Genomic DNA, 7,047 nt, shown 5'->3' with positions numbered 1-7,047 from the left:
ACCTGGGCAGGATCCTCAACTGTTGAACCATCAATATCCAGTGGACCAATCTGATTCGTCCCGTTCCTTCTAGAGTTTACATAGGTAAAGAACTCTTTTCTGTTTTTCTTTGCATCCTTTGCCAAGGATTTCTCATAATCTGCCTTTGCCTAATCTCCTTTGTGACTTGGTTACAGACCAGCTTATATCTATCATAATAGACCAGCTTATATCTATTATATCTTCCATGTCACCCAGTAATTTATATGTATCCCATGCATTTTTCCTCTCTGCCATATGTCTTATTAGTTCATCTGACATCCATTTAGGCCTAAACCTTGAACAATATTTCTTAGTTGGTATGTAAAGCCTAATAGCTTCCAAGATAAGTTCTTTGAATGCTTCCCATTTTGAATTTGCTGTTGGTAACATCATCAGTTTGTCCCACTGTATAGAATTTAAATACTGTCTCAGGCCATCGTAGTCGCCTTAACGAAAACAAAAACACTTCCCTTTACCCCTGATGGTAGTTACCTCTTTGAGTAAATCCCACGTCAGTACATTGTGATCACTGCCACCTAGTGGTTCCTTTTTTCTGCAGATTCTTAATGCATGAAGAATTGAGAAAACTCCATGAGCTGCTCTGGCAGCCTGTCTGCACTACTCATAAAACTTCATATCTGACTGCACAATTATCCCAGATCTTTTTCATTCTTCCCAATCCTGAGTGTTGTACCACACAGTTGTTTCGTCACTCTAGGGTTACTGCTTCCAATTATGCAGTACTTTGCATTTGTCAATGTTATACTTCAGTTGCCAACTCTCAGCCAATCTGCCCAACTTTTATAGATCCTGTTGCAGTAACATACTGTCATTACTATCATTACCAACCCTGTCAACTTGTCTGAAAACTTGGACATTTAATATTAATAGTTATAAATACTTAATAGAAACATAATTTTAAACTTAAATACACAAGAGAGTTTTAAAATGAAATAATAAAGTAAAAAATTTCTTAAATAAAATAATCTTTCGTTTGAAAATTCGATAGTAAAGTCTTCACATTCTGTGATAGCTCTCAAATCAAATTCAGCTGTAAAGAAAAATAACGTCAGATTTATATACATATATATATATTTATTTAACTTGTTTCAGGACATAAAAGGGCCATTCACTAGATCAGGGGCGTATTCAGTTGTCGGCAGAGGGACATAGCCCCCCCCCCCCAACCAAAATTTTGAAATTAAAGAAACAATTCAGGAGGCGTTCTAAAAAAACAACAACAACTTAAAAGCCTGGTTGCTATCCCCCTTACGACAATACCTGGATATGCCACTGCACTAGATCAGTTTTTACGCTGTAGTGTCAATTTTTACTTGTAAATTTGTAACACCGTATCTGCATTGGTAAATGTATTACAATCCCGTTTTTCCTCAAATACTTCAGTCGAAGAGAAGGAGTTTCAGTCAATTCTTTTGATCTTGAAGTGACACTACTTGTAAAGTGAATGAACTCATCCTTGAAATGCTCTTCTAATTCCGTTCTATCTCTGTTATATAATATTTTAGCATTTTCATTCCGTATTTTTTGTTAAAGTCTTTTTTGTGTAGTAATGCAAAAATGTTTTCCTAAGAACAGTATGTGCCTCTTTTCCTTTTTAATTTTACTTAATAATAAGTCATATATAGCTACACACTAAATAGAAATACATGAGTGTCTTGGAGTTAAATTAATTATAAAATCTCCTAGATCTGTTTTTGTCCAAACAACGACTTTTAGTAACTTTATATTCAACATTAGGGAGCAATAGGATAGCTTCTTTTTCGTAGGTGCTAAAATTATCCCTTAAATAGTACATAGAAGAAGAGACGTTGTCTAACAATGACAGAAAATTACACAAGTTTTCTGATCACGACTGAACTATTTTACTTAACTTATGAATTGTTTAGAGTATTAAGTAACAAAATTCTATACTAACTGTCATCTCAACCCAAGGGCTCACATATGGTGAGTGTGGGCTTGGCACACCCAGGGTCCTGAGCTGGATATCATCATTCTTCTTCTTGGTGATTCCCTTCTACCTCTCTCTCTCTCTCTCTCTCTCTCTCTCTCTCTCTCTCTCTCTCTCTCTCTCTCTCTCTCTCTCTCTCTCTCTCTCTCTCAGGGTAACTCGGAACTTTTTTTTTAGCTGGTGCAGCCTAAGCCTCAAGCTTATAATAAAACTGTTTTCTGTTTACTTTAATTTTAAGAGTGCTGCTTCAGTTCCGCTTTTAGTGAGGAATTTCTGCATCCGTGTCTTAATGCTTTGGTTATGTTAGCATGTGCTAAATTAACTTTTTCTGGGACAGACTGAGAATTTTCTGGACTGTTTGGGAGAGAAGGGTTGACAGGTGGCAACTGGCATTCTCTGGCACGTTACTCTGAATAACTACACTCAAGGTAGTGGAGAATGAAAAAGACCTGGGTTGTTGTGCAATCAGATATGAAGTTTTCTGAGCAGTGATGCTAGCAGGGATAAGGAGATGATTATCCCTTTCTTTAAGGCGATGGTCATGCCACACCATCAATATTGCATACAGGCACAGGCATGGAGGCCTCATTTGAGGAAGGAGATAGAACTGCTGGAATAGAGAGAAGGGCAACAAGATTGGTGGGAGTAACAAAGGGTTGCTCTTACCAAGAAAGGCTTAAATTCTGCAAATTGCAACGTCTGGAGATTAGACACCTGCGAGGTGATCTCATTGAGGTGTATAAGGCCTTGAATGGTTTGAACAAGCTCGATGCTGATGGAATTCTTCCTCTTGCGCAGATTACGCACTTTTGTGGCATAAGTTTAAATTGAGGAAAGACAGTTGCAGAATAGATGTGCGGGAATTTGCATTTAGTCAGCGAGTGGTTGATTGCTGGAACAAACTTCCACCTGTCGTTGTGGAAGTTTATAGCTTAAATAAATTCAAAGAAGCAGTAGGCAAACTATTGGAGTAAATGGGTCTGTGCGGTAGCACACTGGTATCGTCATTGTCCACTCCACACCGGCTGGAAAATGCGTGGGTTCGAATCCCGTTGATGACGCCAGAACTTTTTTTTCGATCCGTGCCTGAGTTAGTCGGGCTCAGGCGTAGGTAGCAAGGCTTTTCCCCCGAGAAACTTGAGTTTTTTCGTCCAGAAAAACAGTCAAATCGACCAGAGATCACACGCAATTTGCAGACAAAATAAATATATTGGTAGAAGGTAATCATTTACGGGTAACCCTAATATAATTTTTTTTCTTTATTGGAGCGAATGGTTGGGTGAAATGGGAGGATTTCGCTTTTTTTTTGGCTGATGCTGTATAAGTATGCTTTCTTACATCATACGCCTATGCTAATGCTAAAACATTTTGCCTTAAGTGTTTTTTTTTTAACTAAGTTTAGCCATTAATATTTCCAGTCAAGGGGTTAATGAAAGTGGGAAAAAAAAGTAATTAGCACATGTGAATTACTTCATTGTTTTATGAGTGAGCAGCAATTCTTGTATTCGTGCTTAGACCAATATTTTTTTTCCTTCCATGTTGTCTGCATTACCATAGATCTGCCCAACGTAATTCTAGATATCTAACTTAACGAAACTCTTCAACAACTGTTTTTGTCAAATGTTCAGAGGAATGCTTGTGTATTTGTCGAAATTCAATGAAACACTCTTTAATTTTCATAATTGATGTTACCGTATGATATTTAATTTAGAGTAGTAATTTAAATTTTCTTTAATTTCATTAGCGTTACTTCACGTGTGAAAGATATCTGATTCAAGTGTAAGGATCTTTCTATGAATAAACAATACAAACCCTGATGTTATAACACCACAGTAGACCATTAACTACACGAAAATAAATAATTGGCGTGACCACTTCCAGAATAAGGATTAAAATGAACTATTTTCTTCGTGCTCTTTGAGAATTACCCGTAAATCGGTATTTGAGGAACTGGTTTTAATTTTCAAGAAGCTGAAACTGTGTAGAGGAAGGTTTCTCAAACTGTGCTATCATTAGCTACACTATCGACAGGATTTGCAGACAGTGAAAGTGGGTAATTAATTTAAAGAGAAAAAGAGTGTAAGAAAGAATAGAACCTTAAGAATTTGTAAGATGGAGAGTTATTTACTATCACTTAGACATTGAACAGTGAGAAAGAGAAAAATTAGTTAGGCAGTCAATTTTAAAAGCAGATGGCAAACGGTAATATATGGAGATTTTTAAGTTCTTTATACCAAACATGGTCTTAGGCTTACAAACGTAAACAGTACCTGCTTGAGTTTCACCAAACTCTCCATTGAATTTGTCCAGAAATGAGAAATAGATAATACAGGTCACGGTATTACCATTGATTGACATCGACAGGAGAGTTAAGAGCTAGTGAGAGGTTTGGGCACACCATTCCAGATGTACCCCAATTTTCCATTTTTGAGAAGGAAGGGAGGAATTTGCTCTGTTTTCAGAAATTGCCTGGACATGTGCAAATTACCATATAGCAAGTGGCATCAGTGCAATAAGAGTTCGTAAAATGGCGATACAAAACAGGAGAGATGTTCAGCAGGACCTAGAGACTTATTGGTATCAAGGTTGTTCAGGATTCTAATATCATTCTGTTTGCCGATTACAGGAAGCATTGAATGGAACATGTTTGATATGGCAGGAAGAGATTTACTATGATCATCGGTACAAGAATTAAGAGGTTAGATAAGTGCAATATTTAGATAATCTTTAGTTGAGGTTGCAGTATGTAACAAAGATGGAATTATGGATGTAACACAAGGTGAAACTATGGATGTAACATCAAAGTAGAACTATGGATGGACAGAAGTGGCAACCACTAGGTTTATCCAGAAAAAGGCCAGTTTTCTAAAGTTACCCTTTTTAAAAATCAAGTTTGGATTTATTGTTAACCTGTTTATGACTGTTTCAAGCTTTAATGTATGCAGAAAGTAAAGCTGGTGATTTGGATATGTCACTTGTGATATACTATATTCATATCTCGAACAGAATTAGCGCATTTCTACGAGGAAACTACGAGGGGCGTTCAATAAATTATCTACCTAAGGTAGATAATTTATTGAACGCCGAACTTCCCACCGATATATTTCAATGATTTATGATTTATCATACTAATTTTGATCCAAATATATTTTTAGGTTGTGCTGCTGTAACAGAAAGAAGGAAGATACCTGTATCAAATTATGGATTTTCTGAAATTGGAGTTTCGTTCAGCCTTCAAGTTCTTTACCAATGAAGGAAGGAAATGGGCCAGTGGCCATTCATGAAAGGATGGTGGCTGCGTATAGCAACACTGCAAATTAAGTGAAATTTTGGTCAAAACAATTCAAGTGGGGTAGAGAGTTCTCGAAGATGATCCACGTCTAGGAATGCCTGTAATGGAAACCACTCCAGAAATGTGCCAAGCTCTGGAAACCCTTGTGCTGAATGATAGACGTTTAAAGGTGTCCCAGATCTCTAGGGAATATGACATATCTAAAGATTCAGTTATAACCATCCTCCATGAACATTTGGGGATGACTAAAGTTAGTGCAAGGTGGTCCCCAGATTTCTGACTCTTGTACAGAAGCAGTTCGTTCAGAGTACAGTGTTGTGAGGAGAATTTAGTGTTTTGTTGAAAAGATCCTGAAACTTTCTTCTCCAGAATTGTCACGGTTAATGAAATATGGGTTTATCACTGGGATCCTGATACCAAGGAAGAATCGATGTAATGGAAGCACAAGGGTTTTTCCCCCCAACCAAAAAATTTCAGACACAACCTTCAGCTGGCAAGATTATGGCCACCATTTTTTGGGATGCTGAGGGAATTTTGTGCATTCACTACTTTGAACACCAGTAGACAGTCATTAGGGAGTCATATGCATCCCTACTGCACAGCCTAAGGGATGTCACAAAGGAAAAACGCCGTGCGAAACTTTCCAGAGGTATGCTGCTGCTGCTTCACAAAAATGCACCAGTGCGCAGGTCAGATGTTATTGTTGCTGCTGCTTTAAGAGACCGTGACTTTACAGAACTTACCCATCCACCTTACAGGTCGGATCTGGTCCCCAGTGACTAATTCCTGTTTCGACACATCAAGACAAACACGTGGACTTGGCTTTGCTATGGTAATGAACTGGTCTGCTGTTTCTTATTCTTTGATGGACACAGGACAAAGAATTTTTTTATATGTTTGATGTTTCCTCATGGCCAAAAAAATGGTACAAGTGTTTTGAAGTTCAGAGGAGATACATTGAAAAATATAAGACTTTTGCCTCTATCATATTTCCTTCATAGGTAAGAACATAATTTATTGAACGCCCCTCGTACGGCTTAGATAATTGAAAAGAATTTATGGCCTATTAAGGAAAAGAATTTCATCTCTATAAGAATAATTTCGGTGGCACGATCTGAGCAAACATCGAGATCAATAGTGCTGTACAAATTAGAGCAATGGGACATTCGGGGAAAATCACTGCTATGGATAAAGGAATGGTTGCATGGGAGAAGAGAGAGAGATAGTGGGTATCAATACGCACTAGTCTTCATGAGATAATGTTATTAGTGCAGTCTCCCAGGTTCATTGATGGACCCATTGCTCTTTTCTATATTTATCAATGATATTAATGAAGGTATATCAAACTCGCTGTCTAAATTTGCAGATGGTAAGGGGTTTAATTACAGTAATCAAAGTGTGCTATTGCAACAAGGTCTATAAATTATTCAGGTAGGCGGAATAAAGACCAGAATTGTGACATTGGAAAATGCAAAGTTGTGCATATGGGTATAAGTATCATAGATTAATGTGCCAACTGGGTGGTACTACCTCAGGATGGAAAACGACAAAGGTAATCATAACTGAAATTTTCTGATCAGTGTAGACGACACTCTGCCAGGACAGCTCATGGGGTTTTTCATTGATATACAGGAATTTTGTGAGCAGGGATAAGGAGGTGATTGTTCCATTCTATATGGCAATGGTTAGGCCGTATCTTGAGTACTGCATACAGGTCTGGAAGCCCAGTTTTAGGAAAGATGTGGATCTGTTGTAACGGGTGCAG

Source organism: Mastigoproctus giganteus, chromosome 12 (genome assembly GCF_048544385.1).
Source record: "Mastigoproctus giganteus isolate SK-2022 chromosome 12, ASM4854438v1, whole genome shotgun sequence".
Taxonomy (NCBI): domain Eukaryota; kingdom Metazoa; phylum Arthropoda; class Arachnida; order Uropygi; family Thelyphonidae; genus Mastigoproctus; species Mastigoproctus giganteus.
The sequence above is the reverse complement of the archived record's forward strand: the minus strand, read 5'-3'. Positions refer to the sequence as shown.